Consider the following 23893-nt stretch of genomic DNA (forward strand, 5'->3'; position numbering starts at 1 on the left):
GAAAGAGCACGGGCTTTGGAGTCAGGGCTCATGAGTTCGAATCCCAGCTCTGCCACTTGTCAGCTGTGTGACTGTGGGCAAGTCACTTAACTTCTCTGTGCCTCAGTTCCCTCATCTGTAAAATGGGGATTAAGACTGTGAGCCCCACGTGGGACAACCTGATTCCCCTGTGTCTACCCCAGCGCTTAGAACAGTGCTCGGCACATAGTAAGCGCTTAACAAATACCAACATTATTAAGTCACAGAGCAGGTTAGTGGCAGAGCTGGGACCTGAACTTGGGTCTCCCAATACCCCGTCCCAGTGGTATTTCCACTAAGTTCTGCTGCTTCTAAACAGCAATCATGTACACATTAATTCGATGAAGTGGCATCTCTAATAATAATAATAATTATAACTGTGGTATTTCTTAAGTGCTTACTATGTGCCAGGCACTATCCTAAGCACCGGGGGTTACAAGATAATTGTACTTGACAAAATCCCATGCCATGTTGAGCTTATAGTTTCAATCCCCATTTTACAGATGAGGTAATTGAGGCACAGTGAAGTTAAGTGACTTGTCCAAGATCATACAGCAGACAAGTGGCAGTGGCAGACCTTCAGTGGATGAACCTCAGTCCAAGCACAAAGGGTTCAGGACTGAAAACTGCCTGAAGAAATTGATTGTAGTGCTAGTGGTTTGGGCAGAGCAACTCACCCTCTCCTTTCTGCCAGTTATGCTCCCCTTGTGGGCCAGAGTGCAATGAGTGAACAGGTGGGCAAGGATGTAGTTAATGGGATAACACATGCAGTAATTTTGTTACAGAATCGACGAATGACCCAAATCAACATAGCATAGTGCCAGTGCTGTGCCATCGTACCATAGACAGGCCGGTGGTTGCCAGGGTTACTGTCTCGGGATCTGTTGCTGTCTTCACCGCCCTCGTTAGCTATTTTCAGGCTTCCTGCTGAACCCACCCACCTAGTGGTTCTTTGTTCAGAAATCTTCCTTAATGATGGGATAACCCAGTAGGTATACCCATTTCTGGCTGCCTCAGCCTTTATTAAAAATAATAATAATAATAACTGTGGTGTTTGTTAAGTGCCTACTCTGTGCCAGGCACTGTACTAAGCACTGGCATGGTTACAAGCAAATCGGGTTAGACACAATGCTGTCCCACATGGGGCTCACAGTATCAATCCCCACTTTACAGATGAGGTAAGAAGCACAGAGACAAGAAGTGACTTGCCCAGGGTCACACAACAGACAAGTGGTGGACTGGGATTAGAGCCCATGACCTTCTGACTCCCAGGCCCATGCTCTATTCAATATGCCATGCTGAGGTATGGATTTGACTTTGGAATGGCTAAATTAATTTATGTACCTATATGTATATTATACATACTTTGTGTTTTATGTTTGTCACCCATTAGACTGTAAGCTCCCAAAGAGCAGGTCCCTTGCCTTACACTTTCTTTGAAACTCCTGCTTGTGACTAAGAAAATGTGTGGCACACAGTCCTCCCTGCTGATGAGGAAGAGGCTAGAGAAACCCCTGGGAAAGCAATAAAACCAAAAGGGGCATTTGGCTCCAGATCCTGAAGAGAATCAATTACCCACCTGGAATGCTCTTGTGCCTTGAAATATAAGAACCTTCATGGTAACATCTCAGAGACCGGTTAACATTCCACAGGGCAAGGGTTAGCATCTACTCTCCCACACATTCCTCCCCCAAGGCCAAAGAGGCTGAGGCTGAGACACAGAAATGAGGTGAGAATCTCTGGCCAGTTTATTACCTGCCTCAGCCTCCTTGAATTAATGTTGGTATTTGTTAAGCTCTTACTATGTGCAGAGCACTGTTCTAAGCACTGGGGTAGATACAGGGTGATCAGGTTGTCCCACGTGGGGCTCACAGTTTTATTCCCCATTTTACTTAACTGAGGCACAGAGAAGTTAAGTGACTTGCCCACAGTCACACAACTGACAAGTGACAGATCCCGATTCGAACCCATGACCTCTGACTCCCAAGCCTGGGCTCTTTCAATTGAGCCACGCTGCTTCTCTAAGTCAACTGTCGTGCTGGATGGCGCCCTCCAAGTTAAGGGATTCAGATAACTGACTACCCACTGATCTGGGATTAGAGTAGATCCTGGATAACGTGTATCTTCACTTGCATCCACTCCAGTGCTTAGAACGGTGCTTGATATGTAGTAAGCACTTAACAAATACTATTTGAAAATAAAAAAATAAAGTTTGAGTTGACTGACCACTCCTAGCCTCTCTACAAGTTAAGTTTTCACCACTTCCATGGTAAATAGCATGGCCTCATGGAAAGAGAGTTGGCATGGGAGTCAGAGGACCTGGATTCTAATCCCAGCTCTGCCACGTATGCTGTGTGACCTTAGGCAAGTCACTTCACTTCTCTATGCCTAAATTCTCTCATCTGCAAAATGTGAACCTGTTCTGCTTCACACTTAGACTGTGAGTCCTATGCAGGAACTGATCTTCTTATATCTGCACCAGAACATAGTAAGTGCTTAATAAATACCTCTATTATCATTATTGCTATTAACAATAATAATAATAATAATAATTGAATCCTCTCCCAGTTTACCTCTCCCACTTCCTATAAGGGACCAAATTATGCTAATGGACCTAGAGGGCTTGGATAAAGGGTTCAGAGGAAGTAGCCTCTTTGACAGATCAGAGGTCGCCACCAGCATTGCTCTTGATGGCTTTCCACATTCAGCTTTCATATTGGGATGTTGTCCCTGGGATGATTCAGTGAACAGTCAGCACACTCACATCGCTCCCCTAATATCAACCTTCTCACTGTACTTCCATCTCATTTATCTCACTGCCGACTCCTCGCCCACATCTTGTCTCTAGCCTGGAACTCCCTCCCCCTTCCTATCTGTCAGACCATCACTCTCCCTGCCTTCAAAGCCTTATTAAAATCACATCTTCTCCAAGAGGCCTTCCCCAACTAAGCCCTAATTTCCCCTACTTCCTTTCCCTGCTGCATAGCACTTGCATTTCATTCAATAGTATTTATTGAGCGCTTACTATGCGCAGAGCACTGTACTAAGCGCTTGGGATGAACAAGTCGGCAACAGATAGAGACAGTCCCTGCCGTTTGACGGGCTTACAGTCTAATCGGGGGAGACGGACAGACAAGAACAATGGCAATAAATAGAGTCAAGGGGAAGAACATCTCGTAAAAACAATGGCAACTAAATAGAATCGAGGCGATGTACAATTCATTAACAAAATAAATAGGGTAACGAAAATATATACAGTTGAGCGGACGAGTACAGTGCTGTGGGGATGGGAAGGGAGAGGTGGAGGAGCAGAGGGAAAAGGGGAAAAAGACGGTTAAGCTGCGGAGAGGTAAAGGGGGGATGGCAGAGGGAGTAGAGGGAGAAGAGGAGCTCAGTCTGGGAAGGCCTCTTGGAGGAGGTGAGTTTTAAGTAGGGTTTTGAAGAGGGAAAGAGAATCAGTTTGGCGGAGGTGAGGAGGGAGGGCATTCCGGGACCGCGGGAGGACGTGACCCGGGGGTCGACGGCGGGATAGGCGAGACCGAGGGACGGCGAGGAGGTGGGCGGCAGAGGAGCGGAGCGTGCGGGGTGGGCGGTAGAAAGAGAGAAGGGAGGAGAGGTAGGAAGGGGCAAGGTGATGGAGAGCCTTGAAGCCTAGAGTGAGGAGTTTTTGTTTGGAGCGGAGGTTGATAGGCAACCACTGGAGTTGTTTAAGAAGGGGAGTGACATGCCCAGATCGTTTCTGCAGGAAGATGAGCCGGGCAGCGGAGTGAAGAATAGACCGGAGCGGGGCGAGAGAGGAGGAAGGGAGGTCAAGAGAAGGCTGACACAGTAGTCTACCCGGGATATAACGAGAGCCCGTAACAGTAAGGTAGCCGTTTGGGTGGAGAGGAAAGGGCGGATCTTGGCGATATTGTAGAGGTGAAACCGGCAGGTCTTGGTAACGGATAGGATGTGTTGGGTGAACGAGAGAGAAGAGTCAAGGATGACACCGAGATTGCGGGCCCGAGAGACGGGAAGGATGGTCGTGCCATCCACGGTGATAGAGAAGTCTGGGAGAGGACCGGGTTTGGGAGGTTGCATCCTCTAGACTGTAAACTGGTTATAGGTAGGGAACATGTCTGCTAATTCTGTTGTATCATACCCTCCCAAGCACTTAGTACAGTGCTGTGCACATAGTAAGCACCCAGTAAGTACGATTGATTTTGATTGATTGATTCACCCCACTCTCAGCTCCACAGCACTTATGTACATATCGTTAATTTATTCTAATGTCTTTCTCTTCCTCTTGACTGCAAGCTCCTTGTGGGTAGGGGATATGTCTACCAACTAGTTTATATTGTATTCTCCCAAGTGTTTAGTACAAAACTCTGCACACAGTAAGCACTCAATAAGTATGATAGATTGATTTCTCAGAAGAAATGTTGATCCTCCTTGGGGTTTTCACTTGCTAAAAACACAAAGCAAAAGCTGGTTTATGATAATTTCCAAGGCCTCTTTTCCTTTTCAAGAGTCCCAAAACAGTTCGCTTATAGCTTCCAGCCAGATTTCAAGACTGGGTAGAAGGGGAATGGAGGTAAGAAAATCTTGGTCCCAGAGATGAGAACTGTTTCTTGGAGGCAGGAAGAGGGTGACTCTTGGAAGAGTCTCCTCCCTCTACTTTTCTTTTCCTAGCCTAAGGGTTTGCTGTCCGGCCACTGACATTGATTGAGCATGGTCTGTGTGTTCTTTAGCTCCTCCACTAACATGAGTAAGGAAACCACATTTCCTTGCTTTCTTCAGGAAACAAAAAGTTTTGCAAATTTTTAATAAAATGGCCTTCCTGTTACAAGCAGGAGAGGCAGCAGTTAGCCCTGTCTAATAACAGGGGGAAGAATTTAGGGGTGTGAGGATCGGAATGAATTGGTCCCCGGTGCCAGTAAGATAGGTGATAGTAATCAGACGTTTCCTGCCCTTCCTTATCCCCGCCTCTCAACCAGAGTCCCCCATTCATGTAGAGGTGGGGGTCAAGGAAAGAATCCCTAAACCAAACTCACCTGACGGGTATTCTTGGAAATTCAATATCATTATTATCACCCAAGTTAAAACACTCCGCCAGGAGAAAAGAGCTTGCACATTTCCGACAGCCAGAGATCTGTGACTCATGCTCGGCCATCTGTTATTAAATGAGAATCTTGACAAGCTGATTGTGGGTTTTTTGTTTTTTTTTTTGCATGGCAAATTGAAAAATGTGACTTTTTTGATCTCTATTTTAATTACACCCCCTCTGACTTTCTCTCGTCTGCACTTTCCTAATCATCCTGGTTGGGAGGGTAAATAAAGCTGGAACTCCCTCCGGGATTGCTATTGATTGCGGTTTGGGAAAGTTTCCCTTCGTCTCTTCTCTTCTCCCTCCTTCACCTTTCTCCCTAGCTCTGCCTGCCACCCTGGCCTTCTTGAGGGGAACTGGTTCAGTCAATCAATCAGTGGTATTTATTGAGCACTTTACATTGCAGAGCACTGTGCTAAGCACTCGGGAAAGTACAGTACAACAGAGTTGGTAAACCCCATTCCCTGGCCACAACGAGCTTACAATCTAGAGGGGGAGACAGACATTGATATAAGAGAATAATTTATCATACAGAATTTTTAGATCTGTACATAAGTGCTGTGGGCCTGAGGGTAGAGAGAATACCCAATGTCCAAAGGTCACAGATCCAAGTGCAGTTAAGGGCTAACTTTTATGGAGTAAAGACTGGGCTCATCTCCATGTTCTAGAGCAGGACAATGCCCAAATTCTACTCCTGGAGATGAGTTCATGTGTACCTGGGGTTCCATATACCCCAAATATATAAAATGTGGATATATGTCATAAACTGATGCCTGCTGCAGGCCCTTGGGCAAGTCACTTAACTTCTCTGTGCCTCCATCTGCTCATCTGTAAAGTGGGGACTTGATGATACTTGTTCTCATTCTACTTAGGCTTTGAGCCCTATGTGGGACAGGGATTGTGTCTGACCTGATTGACTTGTATCGACCCCAGCACTTAACACATAGTAAGTGCTTACCACATACCTCAGCCACCCTGGCATCTCCCGGAAGCTGCCCAAGAGTGAGACCTGCTCAAATACCCATTCTCTCACCCTAGCCCTGGGTCCAGAGCATCAGTCCCATTCACATCACCTCTTCTCACCTCTCTCCCCCTACACAGTTTCCCCTAGTCTCCCCAGTCATGTTAAGCAGTATGTCAGCCTAGTGGAAAAATACTAATCATACTAATTGTGGTATTTGTTAAGCGCTTAGTATGTGCCAGGAACTGTACTAAGCACTGGGGTAGGTAAAAGTTAATCAGGTTGGACACAGTCCCTGTCCACATGGAGCTCACAGCCTCACTCCCCATTTTACAGATGAGGTAACTGAGGCGCAGAGAAGTAAAGTGAGTTGCCCAAGGTCACCCAACAAAGGAGTGGTGGAGCTAGAATTAGAATCCATAATCTTCTGACTCCCAGGCCCATGCCAGCATGGGCCTGGCAATCAGGGGACCCATGTTCAAGTCCCAGTTCCACTCATCACTTCCTGGGGGGACCTTGGAAAAGTCAACCTCTCTAGGCCTCAGTTTCCTCCTCAGTAAAGTGGGGAAAGGATCCCTGCTCTCCCACCCTCTTAGATGGTGAGCCCTGTGTCTGGGCAGGGACTTTGTCTGATCAAAGTATCTTCTATCAGTACCAGCACTTGAACCAGTGCTTGGCAAACAGTAAATGAGCAGGAGGGGTCAAGGATAATGCAAAGATTTGGGCCTTGAAAGATGGGGAGATTGGGGTTGTCAGTTCTGATGGGAGAAGTTAGCCTAAGCTAAATCTGTAAACATTTCCCCACAGAAAGTTCTGCACTTAATCAATGGCAACATCAATGATAAATTGCTTAACTTCTCCATGACTCAGTTTCTTCATCTGTAAAAAAGGGATCCAACACATGTTCCCCTTCCTACTTAGATTATGAGACCCCGTGGGACAGGGACTGTCTCCAACCTGATTTAGCGTGTACCTACCCCAGCTCATAGAATAGTGCTTGACACCTAGTAAACACTTTTTTTTAACAGTATTTATTAAGTGCTTATTACATGCCAGGTGCTATGCTAAGCACTGGTTTAGATACAAGACAATCAGGTTGGACACAGTACATGTCCCACATGGGGCTCACATTCTTCATCCCTATTTTACAAATGAGGTTAATTGAAGCCCAGAGAAGTGAAGTGACTCACCCAAAGTCACACAGCAGACAAGTGGCAAAGCTAGGTTAAGAACCCAGGTCCTTCTGACTCCCAGGCCTGTGCTCTCTCCTTTAGGCTATGCTGCTTCTCCCTAACAAACACTATTATTCACTTCACAAATAAATTTGCTAAAAGTGTTTACTAGGGATCAAATGCTTAATCGATAGCATCCCTGTTATTATTATTGTTGCAAATGGAAACAGGGACAGACTGAAGGGGGTAACAACACTCAGTAAGTATGATTGATTGATTGACTGAATGGCTGTTGTGGGTGTAGCCCCTTTCATGCCTGCCTAGTTGTGTCCTCTTTCAGGCTGGGGCTGGGAAAGGCGAGAGCGGGGCAATGAGACGGAGTTACACACACAGGTAACAACAGCCGATGTTAAGAACCAATTAAAAAAAAAAATGGAAACTGAAGCATGGATGTGGGGAGAAAGGGGAGGGAAGAGGCCGATTTTGAGGTTCAGGAGGCAGATAAACCCCTAGATTGGGAGGAGGATCATACAAGGAGAGGTGGGTGGAAGAGAGAGATTGACGATATAATTTTTGCTTACCTATAGAGCCTGGTCATCATGTCGGGGCTGGAACGACACCAAACAGAGTACGTGTTAAGTCTAAGAGGAAACATACCCTTTGGTACAGCCACTCACGGAACAGCCTTATTTTCGAGGAGCACATCCCAACTAATAATAATAATGTTGGTATTTGTTAAGCGCTTACTATGTGCAGAGCACTGTTCTAAGCGCTGGGGTAGACACAGGGGAGTCAGGCTGTCCCATGTGGGGCTCACAGTTTTAATCCCCATTTTACAGATGAGGTAACTGAGGCACAGAGAAGTTAAGTGACTTGCCCACAGTCACACAGCTGACAAGTGGCAGAGCTGGGATTTGAACCCATGACCTCTGACTCCAAAGCCTGTGCTCTTTCCACTGAGCCACGCTGCTTCTCTATCCACTCTGCTTCTCTATATGAAGGGCACCCCTGTAGCTCTAACCCCAGCAGAAGACATGGCTTTTGACCACGTGAACTCCTATTTGCCGAACGCTTTTCATGGAAGGGACAAGACAATGTAGGTGTCCATTTAAATCCTGTGAGCTTGGAGACTTTTCTCTGGCCCCTTGTAGATGGATGAACCAAACACACAGCTTAATGATAATAATACCAGTAATAATAATAATACTTGTTAAGCACTTACTATGTGCCAAGCACTGTCCTAAGCGCTGGGATAGATATGAGGTAATTGGAATTTAAGCTCCTGGGAAGCCCAAATTCAATCAGTCAGTCAGTCAGTGCTATCTACTGAGTTCTGACTGTGTGAAGAACACTAAACTGGGGGAGTAAGATACAAGTTGGCAGACACATTCCCTTCCCACAGCGTGCTTACAGTCTGAGAGCACAATCTAAAACCCTTCTCTGTCGGATCTCGGCAGTGGACTTGGTGAATGGGGCAAGGAGATGCAACTCTACCTGATTCTATAAGACGACATAGCTTTAGAATACTGAGATCTGGTCACCTGATCCAGTTCTAGTCCAACTGCCATGATCACGTGACAATCTACAGTAGATTTATGAAATTAAGCACAGATGGCTACTTTGTTGTTGTTCTTTGAACTGACAGCTGCTGGTGTAAAAATAAATTAAATTAAATTTCACATGTCAGACTGTTTGTATTTTTTTTAATAATCTAAGGGTTTTTTCCCCTTGTTTCAGTATTCTTTATTGTTTTCTTCCTTTTTTTTCATAAAACCGAGGCAGATAAATCTCCAGGGCATCAGTAATGCCAACCTAATGAAGATTTTCCCACACTGCTTTGGGATGCGTTCAGTCTGGGTGCATGAAAAACCTTTCCCAGGATGGGGTTTGAGGTCCCCTCTCCTAGAGAAACAGTGTGCCCTAATGGAAAGTGCATAGGACTAGAAGTCAGGAGACCTAAAGAGCCAGGATTAGAACCCAGGTTCTCTGACTGCCAGATCTGTACTTTTACCACTAGAAGCAGCATGACTTAGTGGACGGAGCATGGGCCTAGGAGTCAGAAGGACTTGGGTTCTAATCCTGCCTCCACCACATGTCTGCTGTGTCACCCTGGGCAAGTCACTTAACTTCTCTGTGCCTCAGTTACCACATCTATAAAAAATGGGGATTAAGAGTGAGCATCCAATGTGGGACAGGCCCTGTCCTGTGTCCAACCTGGTTAACTTGTATCTATCCCAGTGCTTACAGCAGTGCTTGGCCCATAGTAAGCGCCTAACAGTACCATTTTTATTATTAGTAGTAGTAATTATAAAAACAACAATAACTGCAGTATTTATTAAGTGATCACTAGGTGCCAAGCACTGCCTTAAGCACTAGGGTAGATAAAATATAATCAGCTCAGACATAGTTCCTGTCCAATATGGCTCAGAGTTTTGGGTGAGGGAGAAGGGGAATTGAACCCCATTTTACAGATGAGGAAATCAAGGCAGAGAGGAGGGAAGTAACTTGTCCAAGGTTACATGACAGCAGAGTAGCTGACCTCAAATTAATAGTAATAATAAAAAAGAATAATAATGTGCTTACTATTCATTCATTCAATCGTATTTGTTGAGCGCTATCTGTGTGCAGATCACTGTACTAAGCGCTTGGATAGTACAATTTGGCAACAGATAGAGACAATCCCTACCCAACAACGGGTTCACAATCTAGAAGGGGGGAGACAGCCAACAAAATAAAACAAGTAGACAGGCATCATTAAGCTTGTTACGTGCTTACTATTTGCCAAACAGTGTTCTAAACGCTGGGGTAGATGACGTTATTCAGGATGGACACACTCCCACACGGGGCTCACACTCATCCTCATTTTACAGGTGCAGTTACTGAGGCACAAAGAATGAAGTGACTTGCCCAAGGTCACACAGCAGACATGTGGCAGAGCTGGAATTGAAACCTAGGTCCTTCTGACTCCAGGCCCGTGCTCTACCAGGTCCATACTATTTCCATTAGGCCACTCTGTGGGGAGAGGGCCTAGGAGGAGGGGAAGGAGGCTGGGGATAGCAACTCCTCAGAGAGGATCTATTTTTTTTTTAAAAAAAAAAAAAGTCCTAGGTTGTCTGCCTTCCCTAGTCTCTCGGGACCACTTGAAAGTCTTCTGTGTTTGTAGTGCTTAAAGTGCAGCTATTTTAGGCCAGAGTGAATAAAGCGAGTGTGTGCCGTCAGTCCCGTACAAGTGCTTTCCGCTGCTTAATAATACATGCTTCGTCCATTATAGCGGCTACGTATGGATGTGTTGAGCCTAGAGGGCGGGCAAGCATGGATCTTCTCTGTGGGAGGTCGGCCTAATGCCTCTGACCAGGGGACATGCCAGCGGTGTAGACTTTCGATGACCTTAAGTGGAGCAGGGGGCTGAACCTCTCTCTGATCACAGCGAACAATAAATAATTCAGAAGGAATGATGCCACATCTAGCTCCTCACTGGCTCCTTTCCCAGTAGCATCCGACAAACACCATGCAGTTGTCGTCTTATTTTTGTTTTCTGGAGTGTGGGTTTTTTGGTTTTTTTTTTCAACTGAGTTAGTTTTATCATTAAGAGGAAATCAAGCAGGGATCTTTGGGAGGTGAGTTTTTCTGGATGCAGGGAAAGGTCAAATCTCCAGTATCCCAGCAGGCTGCTCAGCTAGCATGATGACATTCTCCCGAGCCCTCTGAAGACCCAGGGTGGCCCTGTCCTCCCTGGCCTGGTCCACTCCGCCTCTGTGAGACCAAGTCCTTCCAAAGGAAACTCTCTCTCAAGTAGCATGGCCTAATGGATAGAGCGCGGGCCTGGGAGTCAGAAGGAGCTGGGTCCTAGTCCTAGCTCTGCGACTAACCTGCTATCTCACCTCAGGCAAGTCACTTCTCTGCGTCTCAATTCCCTCATCTGCAAAATGGTGATTCAATACCTGTTCTCCCTCCTACTTACTCTGTGAGTTCCTTGTGGGACCCGATTATTCTGTCTCTACCCCAGCACTTAATACAGTGCTAGGCATATAGTAAGCGTTTAACAAATGCCGTAATCATTATTAAAATGAGATCTTCTAAAGTGAGCGTCCCAAGCTGCTAAGGTGAAATCGACCGCTGAAATCTTAAACCGTACCCATTAATTTCATAAAACGGTTTCAAGTAAAACATAAAACAAACATGTGCGTTTCTCCTCTTCCCATCTGTGGCGTTTTCTTGAAGCAAAAAAAATTTCAGTAAGGAAAACAGAAGATCTAAGCAGAGTCGCTCTGCATTAATATGGAAAATAAGCAATTAGGAAGAGAAATAATAACGAGAAAATGACTGTTAATAAGACAAACATAATACTTCAGTGTTTCTCCTCCACTCAAAACAAGCGGTGACTTCATGTCTGGGTTTCTCTTAGCTCCACTCTGTCTGAGCCTGGCAGGTCTGAAATGTCTCTTCCTTTTTCCTGGACCAACCCACCCACTCTTTTTTAAAGTCATAAAAACATCTCAGGAAGAGGGTTCTTGAATTTGACCCAGTCGTGGTGCCTTCAAAGCTCAGCGCCCCTTTACATGCTACTGCTTCTTTCAACAGTCTTTAGTCCTGGTCTTCTTTATTAAACTGTAGTCTCCCCAAGGCCTAGGTCCATGTCTTTAAACTTCTGTTTTAAGCTTGAGCATCTGAGGAACAGTAGGGATACTCTGTTCACTTTTTTTTAAATGGGTACTTGTTAAAAAAAAATGGTATTTGTTAAGTGCTCCAGGCACTGTACTAAGATACAGGAGTTCCTTGTTCCACATGGGGTTCATTGTCTCAGCTGGAAGAAGGAAGATTTAATCCCCATTTTGCAGATGAGATAACTGAGGCACATGCTGCATATGCTATGCTTTTCACACTGCTTTGAATTGAGAAGGGGACAGAAAAGGTATCCTAAATATTTCTAGCTTCCCCAAACTTAAATCTGGCTCACCTGAAGGCATTATTGCAGTGTAATAATAAAAAGAATGGATATATTGGACAGCAAAAGAACAACCTGGGAAAGCATCCTGGAGGAGGTGAGATTTGATGAAGGCTTTGAAGGTGGGGATTCCTGAGGTCTGGAAGATCCTTAAGGGGATGAGGGTCTCAGGCAGGAGGAAGTACACGAGTAAGGGGTCAGAGGCAGGAGTATTGAGGATGAGTCACAGTGAAAAAGCCGATGGTTTTTTTTGAGGAGGGATGAGTTAAAGGACTAGTGAAGTCCTGCCCAGCAGGCAGACCAAGTCAGTGGAGGTGAAGGGTGGGATGGATTGCAGACACCATGAAGAAAGGTCCTTAGTGGGGTTGACCCTTACTTGAGAGATACTGGGAAGAGGCAGCCGCAGGAACTTCTGGGTGATGTGCAGCTACTAGAGATGCAACAGCGTGAACTTGGGATGGAGAGATACCACTGGTTGGGTAAGAGGGAGAGAGGGAAGGTGAACAGAGAGAGGAAGGGAGGAGAGAGGGAGAGAGAGGAAAGAAAGTAGAGAAGGAAGGAGGGAGGGAGGGAGAAGAAAGCATAGAGCAGCAGAGAGTGGCAGGCCCAGGCAATTGCAACTGAAGTCACAAACCAAAGGCTATCAACCTCGGGCATGGAGCTGGGGAAACTATTGATGGCATCATCTTTGATCTCTCATTCATTCATTCAATCCTATTTATTGAGCGCTCACTGTATACAAAGCCTTGCACTAAGTGATTGGGAGAGTACAACACCAAACAGACACATTCCCTGTCCAAAACAAACTCACAGTCTCATCTCCTTACCCTACTCTACCACCTTCTGCCATTTAAGTGCTTTATCATACCCTAAATATCTGCAAAATAGGGATTAGATTAATAGGGAGCATCACCGAGGGATAGGGATTTTCAATCTATCTCAGCGAGCACTTGAAAAATATCATCTTGACTAAATGTCGAAGAAACTGAGGCACAGAGTAGTGAAGTAACTTGCTTAAGGTCATTCTGCAGACAAGTGGCAGAGCCGGGTTTAGAACCCAGGTCCCCTGATTTCCAAGGCCATGCTCTTTCCACTAGGCCATGCTGCTTCTCAATTTTCTTTGCCATGAATCCTGGTTAAGGGGGAAGGACCAGCATTTGACAGACTCTGTGCCTCCCTAGCTCCAGGACCCTCCTTTGTGAAGTCTTGACCCTTCATAGATATTTTTCCTGATTTCCCTGAAGACAGATTAGCTATTTTGCTCTCTCCGTGTAAGTTAAATAGACCATCAGTAAAAAAGTAGTGATGCATTGAGCATGACATTATTAGAAGCCAATTATCTAACGCTAAAACTGGCTGATGTACAGACATCTCAGAGATACTGGGATGCGGCCGCAGGTTCGAAAACATCAGAAGGGCAGGGGCCACCCAGGGAGTGCTAGAGCAGACCTGTGAGTAAGATGAGGTGTTGGGATAGGTGAAGCCATTGCCTCACATACAAAGAGTGGCCATTCCCCTCTGCCTCACTCTATCTTACACACAGAGAAAGATGCTCATTACTCAGAGCGGCAGAGGCCGGTAAAAAGAAATAAGGTTGGAGGTTTGGGACGAATGTAGCATGAAAACCAGTATGGCCTAGTGGAAAGAGCACAGGTCTGGGAATCAGAGGCCCTGGGTTCTGATCCCATCTCTGCCAATTACTTGCTGGGTGACCTTGGACAAGTCATCTAATTTCTCTTGAACTCAGTTTCTTCAACTGTAAAATGGGAATTAAATACCTGTTCTCACTCCTAGTTAGATTGTGAACCCCATGGGGGACACAGACTGTGTCCAACCTAATTAACTTGTGTTTGGCACATAAGCGCTTAACAAGTACCTTACAAAACAAAACAGAATCCTGCATCCTCAGTCCTGGGTATGTAGTGGAAAGAGCCCAGACTTCGGAGTCATAAGACCTAGGTCCTAAACTCGGTTCCATCACTTGCATGTTGTGTGACTATTTAAAGTCACTCAACTTCTCTGGGCCTCAGTTTTCTCAGTTGTAAAATGGGGATTTCATACCTGGTTGGGGGGTTTTTTTGTGTTTTTTTTTAAATGGTATTTGTTAAGAGCTTACTATGTGCCAGGCACTGTACTAAGCACTGAAGGAGATACTAGATAGTTAAAATGGACACCACCCCTGTACCATATTAGTAGTAGTAGTAGTGGTATATTTGTTAAGCGCTTATGTGTCCAGCACTGTTTTGCGTGTTGGGGTTAGATATAAATTAATCAGATTGGACATAGTCTTTGTCCCACCTGGGCCTCACAGTCTTAATCCCCATTTTACAAAAGAGGTAACTCAGGCACAGAGAATTAAATGACGGGCTAGGTCGCTCAGCAGGCGAGTGGTAGAGCTTGGATTAGAACCCAGGTCTTCCTACTCCGAGGACGGTACTCTTTCCATTAGGCCACACTGCTTTTCTATTCTGTTTTAGACTTTAACCTGCGTGTGGGACAGGAACCGTGTCCGACCCAATCATTTTGTAACTACCACAGGGCTTAGCATAGTGCTCGGCCTAAAGTGAACGCTTAACAAATGCCACAACTCTTATTATAAGGGTTGGATTGGAACCAGAAAGTGATGAACGGGTTGATTCTGCAATATAAACTCCCTGGTGGGGATGGACATTCTTGCTTCCAGGAAGGGGTTAAGAGGTCCTTTATCACCAGCCTGAGGCAACCCAAAGCAAATCCTCCCTCTCGCAGCCAGCCCAGGGAAAAGCAAAATGTGTTTATGATCAAGGCAAGGGCGGGGAGGGAACAGCTGGGAGTTTGGGCAATATAAGTTAATTTGTATTATAATTTCACAAATGCCTCTGCATATAAATGGAAGTTATGTGCATAATTTATGGAGCACCGTCTATGCGAATCAGAGTGCCTGGCCCCCTCGAACACTTTCACTCAAGCAAGAGGCGCAGAAAGCTAACAAATTTCGACAGTCTGTGGAGTGCAATAGTAAAAATCTCACTCCGTGGCTGCGTGTTATAATAATAAATGCAGGGATTAGAGGTTCTTTACCTCTGCGTGAATAAATTATGCATTCCTACTTTAAAATTAACCAAAGTAAATGATTAAAGATGCGTCGTTTCTTGGAAAATGTGCGTGGAGAGCCCCGAATAGGCGGAGAGGAGAGGCACAGTTCTCGTGCCGCAGCATCTCTTGGGCTTGGTTAGTGGGGATGGAATAGCTCCATACTTCCTCCTCTCCTTTCTGTTCTGATGGCAGGGGGAAGCTATGGGGTGGGTCATCGTTTGAGTTTATTTTTCAAATTGCCCAGCCTCCCAGATGTTACTTTCTCTCTCTTCCCCATCTCGTCTTGTCCCCTTTCTTCCTCCTGACCTAACCCTCTTCTCTGGACCCAGTGACTCGTGGTTGGGATTAGACCATAATCTAACGATAATAATAATAATTTGTTCGGCACTCGCTCTGTGCCAAACACTGCACTAGGTGCTGGAATAGATACATTTCGATCAGGACGGACACAGCCTCCATTTCCTCTTCTCCCACTCCCTGCTGTTTTGACCTTGCACTTGGATTTGCATCCTTATTCACCCCTCCCTCAGCCCCACAGCACTTATGTACATATCCATAATGTATTTCATATTACTGTCTGCCTCCCCTGCAAGTCTGTAAGTTGTTTGTGGGCAGGGAACATGTCTACTAACTCTGTTATATTGTACTCTCCCATGAGTCTAGTACAGTACTCTGCACACAGTAAGCACTCAATAATTTAAATCGTATTCATTAAGTGCTTAGCGGGTGCAGAGCACTGTATTAAGTGCTTGGGAGAGTATAATATAACAATAAACAGGCACGTTTCCTGCCCACAACGAGCTCACAGTCTAGAGGGGGGAGATAGGCATTGACATAGATGGATAAATGACTGATAGATTGATTTGGAGTAAAGTGGAGGAAACATTGATCCTTTGCCAGAATTTTCCTGACAGTTGTCTGTGTAAACTTTCCTTCCACTTGTGAAGGACAGTCTTGACTCCCTGAGATGAGAACCCTCCAGATTCAGTGAAGTATCTTCTGCACCTTGCTCCTGGCTGGGGTTACCCTATTTATTTTGTTAATGAATTGTACATCGACTCGATTCTATTTAGTTGCCATTGTTTTTACGAGATGTTCTTCCCCTTGACGCTGTTTATTGCCATTGTTCTTGTCTGTCCGTCTCCCCCGATTAGACTGTAAGCCCAAACGGCAGGGACTGTATCTGTTGCCGACTTGTTCATCCCAAGTGCTTAGTACAGTGCTCTGCACATAGTAAGCGCTCAATAAATACTATTGAATGAATGAATGAATGAGGAAAGAGGACTACAAGCAGACTGGGAATTTGGTCTTAGGCCTGAGTGCTCCCATGGTAGGGATTCATTCATTCATTCATTCATTCGTATTTATTGAGCACTTACTGTGTGCAGAGCACTGTACTAAGTGCCTGGGAAGTACAATTCAGCAACAAATAGAGGCAATTCCTGCCCACGACAGACTTATAGTCTAGAAGGGGGGAGACAGACATCAAAACAAGTAAACAGGCATCAGTAGCATCATTATAAATAAAAAGAATTATAGATAACATACATCATTAATAAAAATAAATAGAATTATAAGTATGCACATATATAGGCAAGTACTGTGGGGCGGGGATGGGGGTAGAGCAAAAGGAGTGAGTCGGAGCGATGAGGAGGGGAAGGGGAGCAAAGGAAAAGGGGGGGCTTCATCTGGGAAGGCCTCCTGAAGGAGGTGAGCTTTCAGTAGGGTTTTGAAGGGGGGGAAGTATGATTGGCAGATTTCATTCATTTATTCACTCAATTGTATTTATTGAGCACTTAGTGTGTGCAGAGCACTGTACTAACTAAAGTGCTTGGAAAGTAATAATAATAATAATGGTGGTATTTGTTAAGCGCTTACTATGTGCAGAGCACTGTTCTAAGCGCTGGGGTAGACACAGGGGAATCAGGTTGTCCCACGTGGGGCTCACAGTCTTCATCCCCATTTTACAGATGAGGTAACTGAGGCCCAGAGAAGTTAAGTGACTTGCCCACAGTCACACAGCTGACAAGTGGCAGAGCCGGGATTCAAACCCATGACCTCTGACTCCAAAGCCTGTGCTCTTTCCACTGAGCCACACAATTCAGCAACAAAGGGGCCAACTGTAAATACAGGGGAGGCAAGACAAAAAAACTCCAAGCAAGTCTAATCATTGTCTAGTTTCCAATGGCCATCCTTCCCTCCATAGTCCGAGGGTCCTAAGTGGGACAAGGACAGCTTCTGATCTGTTGTTATTATATTGTATTTACCCTAATGCTTAATACAGTGGTTGTTGCATGGTAGGTGCTAAACTAATAGCACTTAGACTATGAGCCCACGTGGGAAATGGATTGTGTCCCATTTGATTCACTCACTAGACTATAAGCTCCTTGAGGGCAGGGAATGTGTGTTTATTGTTATATCGTACTCTCTCAAGTGCTAGGTATAGTGTTCTGCACACAGTAAGTGCTCAATTAATATGATTGAATGAATTAACCTTTATCTACCCAACACTTAGAATAATGCTTGACACAGAATAAGTGCTGAATAAAACAAACCCCAACTATTATCCACTAGACTGTAAACTGCTTGAAGACAGGTATTACTCTCCCCACCTCCAAAGCCTTATTGAAGGCATCTCTTCCCCAAGAGGTCTCCCTGACTAAGCCCTCATTTTTCTTTCTCCTACTCCCTTCTGCATTGCTCTGATTTGCTCTCTTTATCCAGCACTTAGAACAATATTTGGCACATAATAATAATGTTGGTATTTGTTAAGTGCTTACTATGTGCAGAACACTGCTCTAAGTGCTGGGGTAGATACAGGGTAATCAGGTTGTCCCACGTGAGGCTCACAGTTAATCCCCATTTTACAGATGAGGTAACTGAGGCCCAGAGAAGTTAAGTGACTTGCCCACAGTCCCACAGCTGACAAGTGGCAGAGCCGTGATTCGAAGCCATGACCTTTGACTCCCAAGGCCGGGCTCTTTCCACTGAGCCACGTAAGTGCTTAACAAATAAAGTCATTATTATTATTCATTCCCCAGCCCCTCGGCCCAATGGCACTTATGTACAGATCCATAATTTACTTATTTATATTCTCTGTCTCCCCTTCTAGACAATAAGCTCATTGTGGGCAGGGAATGTGTCTGTTATATTGCTATATTGTACTTTCCCAAGTGCTTAGTACTCTGCTCTGCACCCAGTAAGTGCTCAAAAAGGAATGTGGCTTAGTGGAAAGAGGATGTGCTTGGGAGTCAGAGGTCATGGGTTCTAATCCCAGCTCCACCACTTGTCAGCTGTGTGACCTTGGGCAAGCCACTTCACTTCTCTGGGCCTCAGTTACCTCATCTGTAAAATGGGGATTAAGACTGTGAGCCCCACGTGGGGACAACCTGATAACTTTGCATCTACCCCAGTGCTTAGAAAAGTGCTTGGCCCATAGTTAGGGCTTAACAAATGCCATTATTAGCATTATTATTATTATTAATAATAATAAATATCACTGTGATTATTTCTATTGTCTTTGTCTATTCTGTTGTCTTTTATTCTCCCAGGAGCTTAATACAGTGCTCTGCACAAAGTGTTCAGAAAATACCATTGACTGATTGATTATGTTTATCAAATCTATTGTATTGCACCCTCCCAAAGGCTTAGTATGGTGCTCTACACACAGTAATCACTCAACAAATACACTGGTCATTTTCCTCTCCCATTTACCCCTGGCCCCCAAATCAAAGTCCCCAAATAGCTCTGAGGGGCGGAGGAGGGAAGGAGGGAGGGTGGTCCCACTTCTCACACACAATACCACTCTCACCCTGAACTGAAGCCTTAGTCCTGCTCATCCTGACTCCAAATCAGGAGCTGGGGGATGTGCCCTTGGGCCAGTTTGGAGGACATTAATGATCCCCAACTCGATTTCATCTGTGGAGGAATCCAAGCGTTTCCAGACCCAGAACTTCTCAAAAACACCCCATAACCCAAAGAGTTACTGAAGGGGAATTTAGACCCATTTGCCACATCTGCACTTTGGAGGGAGCATTTTGGGGGCTCCAAAGAGGGGAGAAAGAGGGAACGGGTCGGTGGGAGATGGAGGAGGGGGTGGGGCAGAGGGGAGAGGAGAGAAGACTCTTTTAGTGCAACTTTCTCCACATAAATCAGTTCAAAGCCTGCTGATTTAAAACGGCAGGAAAGCGGGAGCAAGTGGTGGCTCTAATTGAGGGCTGTGTAGATATGTCACAGTTCAAAGAGCTTGCCAGTATTTCTTCTTTAATTGCACCTTTAGCTACAATGCATGGATCCTTGCCTTCGCTTCTGACATTTTGACCATAAACCATGAGTCCCTTAATGCTCTCTGCTTCCCCGGGGAAGAGGAGAGGGTCAGCGATCCTCGAATGGGCCTAGAGCCCTCCCTGCCTTTTCCAGAATCATCCGGCAGTGGCGGTGAGCCGGTAACACGAGGCACGGACCTCATCCCAGGAAACGGCCCCACGGAGGCGGCCGGCTGGGAGCCAGAGTGTTCGGGGTGCCCACAAGCGAGGGAAAACGGCTGATTTGCTAGGTGGTGGAGCCTGGTTTTATGGGTCTGTGCACCGCACTTCAGGGGCCCATTATGTTAAATAATAAATTTTGGTAAAATGAGGGCGTCCATCAGACCCCGTTGTTCCAGCTGCCTGGGCCGGCACAGGCCCCCAGCGGGCTGAGCAAAGGCACCGGAGCCACGAGTGTGTTCAAGGGCGGGGGCCCACCTGGGGCCAACTCCCCCACCCCTCAGAGTCCTCAGCCTAGAGAGCAGGTCTTTCAACCCCATGGCACTTGCCCATCCTCGTCTTCCTCAGGGGTCTCAGTATTCTGCATCTGTCATAATATTCCTCTTCATCTCCCGAGAAACTGACTTGGTTTTCAGAAAGAGACTATAAGACATGGTGCAGGGCCTCGGATTTTGCCAGCTGAAAATGGTTATGGGGTGGAGACGATCCTACAGGGCCTGAATGCCGCTTCCCTGCTCCGAACGCTTCCCTCCGTGCACATCTCATTATCCCAGGGAACAGGCCTGCAGGCCCCCAACTTGGGCTAACCATTCTGGATCCCTTCCCAGACTGGAGGAACTCGGGCACTTATTCCTTGCAACTCTCTGCTTCTTCCTTCCCCTCGGGAAATACCTTCTCCTCTGACTCCTCCATGCATTTGGACCATCTGGAGAGAAGTAGTATGACTTAGTGGAAAGAATACGGGTTTGAGAGTCAGAGGATGTGGGTTCTAGTCCTGGCTCTGACACTTATCTGCTGTGTGTCCTTGGGCAAGCCACTTAACCTGTGAGCCCCACGTGGGACAACTGATTCCCCTGTGTCTACCCCAGTGCTTAGAACAGTGCTCTGCACATAGTAAGTGCTTAACAAATACCAACATCATTATTATTATTATTGTGCCTCAGTTACCTCATCTGCAAAATGGGGATTTAGACTTTGAGCCCCAAGTGGGACAACCTGATTACCTTGTATCTACCCCAGTGCCTTAGAACAGTGCTTGGCTTATAGTAAGTGCTAAACAAATACCATAATTGTCATTATTATTATTATAAACTATTCTGGGAGAGGATGTCCAGAATTGTCCTTGACCCATTCTTATCTATCCTAGTGTGCAGAACACACAGCAATCCCTCTAATACCAACCTACTCACTGTGCCTTGCTTTCACCTCTCTCACTGCCAACCACTTACCTACTTCCTCCCTCTGGCCTGTAATTCCCTCCCCTTTTCTATCTGACAGACCATCACTCTTTCCACCCTCAAAACCCTACTCAAATCCCATCTCCTTCAGGAAACCTTCTGGAACATGTCTACAAACTCTGTTATATTGTATTATCCCAAGCATTTAGTAGGGAAGCAGCGTGGCTTAGTGGAAAGTGCACGGGTTTAGGAGTCAGAGGATTTGGGTTCCAATCCCGGCTCCACCACTTGTCAGCTGTGTGACTTTGGGCAAATCACTTAACTTCTCTGAGCCTCAGTTCCCTCATCTGTAAAAGGGGGATTAAAATTGTGAGCCCCACATGGGACAACCTGATTACCTTGTATCTACCCCAGCTCTTAGAACAGTGCTTGGCACATAGTAAGTGCTTAACAAATACAATAAGAATAATAAGAATAAAAATACAGTGCTCTGCATACAGTAAGTGCTCAGTAAATATCATTCATTGATTGATTGATCTCTCATTTCCCAGCCCTATTTCCTCCCTACTCCATTTGAGTCCATATGCCCTAAGCACTTACCCCAACTCTTCCCTTCACAGCACTTATGCATAGCTCTTTTCACTGAGGTGCTTCCCTTACCTGTGATTTTTGTTAATGTCTGTCTCCCCTGTTAAATTGGAAACTCCTTAAGAGCAGGAATCCTGTCTACCAACTCTACCATACCCTTCCAAGCACTTAGTACAGGACTCTACACATAATAAGTGCTCTCCCCCCCTTCAAAGCCTTAGTGAAGGCACATCTCCTCCAATAGACCTTCTCTGATTAAGCCTTCTTTTCCTGTTCTTCAGCTCCCTTCTGTGTCACCCTGATTTGCTCCCTTTATTCATCCCCCCCTCCCAGCCTCACAGTACCTATGTACATTTCTGTAATTTATTTAAACTAATGTCTGTCTCCCCCTCTAGACTGTTAGCTCATTGTGGGCAGGGAACACAATGTTATACTGGACTGTACTCCGCCAAGTGCTTAGTACAGTGTTCTGAAAACAGTAAGAGCTCAGTAAATATGATTGACTGACTGAATATCATTATTATTGTATTTTTAAGTGCTTACTATTTGTCTAGCACTGTTCTAAGTGCTGGGGTAGATACAAGTTAAGTTGGAACAGTCCCTGTCCCACAGAGGACACACAATCTAAGTAGGAGGGAAAATAGGTATTCAATCCCCATTTCTTAGCCGAGGAAACTGAGGCACAGATAAATTGAGTGATCTTCCCAACTTCACCTAGCAAGCAATTGAGGGAGCAGGGATTAGAACTTGGGTCCTCTGACTCCCAGGCCCATGCTCTTTCCACTAGGCTAGGCTGTTTTTCCATTGTCTACCAACTCTATTACATTGTACACTCTCAAGAGCTTAATACAGTGCTCTGCACACAGTGAGCATTCAATAAATGTGATTGATTGATTGAATCAGTATCCTCTGTGGCAGAGGATGAGAACTGAAGACACTGTGAGGTTCAAACTACTGATTGCCCTCTGAGCTGGATATGTCAGAGGTGAGGAGATGGGGGACAACTTTGGACAAGGAAAGCTTGGGGACACAGGAAATATCATTTCACTGCTCTAGCTTCAGTTTCTCCATCTGTAAATTAAGACCATCTGCTCAATCCCTACCTCCCTGAGATGGCACGGAGGCAGAAAAGAGATAAAGAAATCCAAGAATTCTTATTCCAGGGCCAAGACACCAGGGAAGGCAGCACCTTTTCTTCTTACTCTAATTTTCTGAATGTAATACACTGGAAATGAAACTTCCTATTATTTCCTTTCCAAATTCTATGGGACATGTAGATTACAAGAGGGCAAAGAAGGCCCATCTGCTAGGGAGAATAATAATAATAACAATGATAATGGTAATAATAATAATAATGCAAATTTAGTTACACACCTGTCGGTGAAGGAATGTTCTAAGTGGTCCCATCATCTTTTCAAGGAGGCAGCATGGTCTATCAGACCATATCTGATTCAATCGCCTTGTATCTTTCCCCAGAGCTCAGAACAGTGTTTAGTCTAGACTTTGCACTTAAAAATGTAACTACACTATAATGATAATAATTGAGAACCAGCATGTCCTACTGAAAAGAGCCCGGGCCTGGAAGCCAGAGAACCTGGGTTCTAATCCTGGCTCTGTCAATTGCTTGTGGGGTAACCTCGGGCAAGTGGCTTAACTTCTCTGTGCCTCAGTTTCCTCGAATGTAAAATGGAGATTAAATCCCTGACATCCTCCTACTTTGACAATAATCGCATATGTGGGACAGGGATTGTGTCTGACCTGATTAACCTGTATCTACTCCAGCTCTTCACCTCTCAGGGTTGCACCTGGAGAGTTTCCAGTACTCTACCAGTCTTGATTATGGGAGGGAGAGTCAAGCAGAGGCCTACCCATTCCATTCCTAACTTGGGCAGGGGCTAGCGAGTAGAAGGCAATCTGCTACAAGTCAAAGCTCAACTGGGCTGGGCAGCAGCGGCATGGGAGAGAGTCGAGGGCGGAGACTCAGGTTTACTGCATAGAAGGAGGCAATGGTAAACTGCTTCCTTATTTTTACCAAGAAAACTCTATGGATCCACTACCAGAATGATTGCAGGTGGAGGTGGGGGGTGTTCTGAGAGAGATGTGTCCATGGCGTTGCTATGGGCCAGACACGACTCAATAGCATAAGACAACAACAACAACCCCAGCTCTTAGAACAGTGCTTGACACATAGTAAGCACTTAAATATAATAATAATAATAATAATAATAATAATGAAAGGAGCATGGGTCTAGGAGTCAGGAGTCCTGGGTTCTAGTCCCACCACTGCCACTGCTCTGCTGTGTAACCTGGGACAAATCACAACCTCTCTGAGACTCATTTCCTCAACTCTAAAACAGGGAGTCTATTGTCTGTTCCTCCCTAGGTT

The 23893-nt window shown here is 45.5% G+C and overlaps 1 non-coding gene across 1 annotated transcript; it reads left to right on the forward strand.

Moving 5' to 3' along the window:
- Nucleotides 1-23294: 23294 nt before the first annotated feature.
- Nucleotides 23295-23432, forward strand: LOC114817235. The gene has a single exon (XR_003765082.1). It is a non-coding gene; the product is annotated as a small nucleolar RNA SNORA7 (small nucleolar RNA).
- The last annotated feature ends 461 nt before the right edge of the window (nucleotides 23433-23893 follow it).

Source organism: Ornithorhynchus anatinus, chromosome 1, assembly GCF_004115215.2.
Source record: "Ornithorhynchus anatinus isolate Pmale09 chromosome 1, mOrnAna1.pri.v4, whole genome shotgun sequence".
Classification (NCBI taxonomy): domain Eukaryota; kingdom Metazoa; phylum Chordata; class Mammalia; order Monotremata; family Ornithorhynchidae; genus Ornithorhynchus; species Ornithorhynchus anatinus.